The following is a 403-nucleotide window of genomic DNA, read 5'->3' as shown; positions in this document are numbered from 1 at the left end:
CTCGGAGTGTGCCCCTGGAGCATGATCCGGGAGCAAAATCCCTCGTGTGTATCGGCCTTTACAATTTTGGCGCGCAATGACCGAACGGCTGCGGTCGTCGCTTTTTCTTGCCGACAAATAAAACTTTTGAAGGCATTTGTTTAGCTCTTGCGGGGAAATTTCCTCAAAAGTGGTTCTGAATTCTTTTTGTATTTAAAATTATTCTGTAAAAGGTATTATTAAATTTAGTTTGAAGCTTATTTATGAAGAAGTCAACTAAATAAAGTAACGCAAGACAAGCTTAATTTACATTTGTAAACAAAAAAAATTTTGGCCGGTTTTATCGATAAATTCAAGTCAAAAAGACAACGTTTTACCTGTTAATACTTCCACCCCGAACTTCGTCACCCTCTTCCTGTATTTC

This window comes from Porites lutea, chromosome 1, assembly GCF_958299795.1.
Source record: "Porites lutea chromosome 1, jaPorLute2.1, whole genome shotgun sequence".
Taxonomy (NCBI): Eukaryota; Metazoa; Cnidaria; class Anthozoa; order Scleractinia; family Poritidae; genus Porites; species Porites lutea.
Note: the sequence above shows the minus strand (reverse complement) of the source record.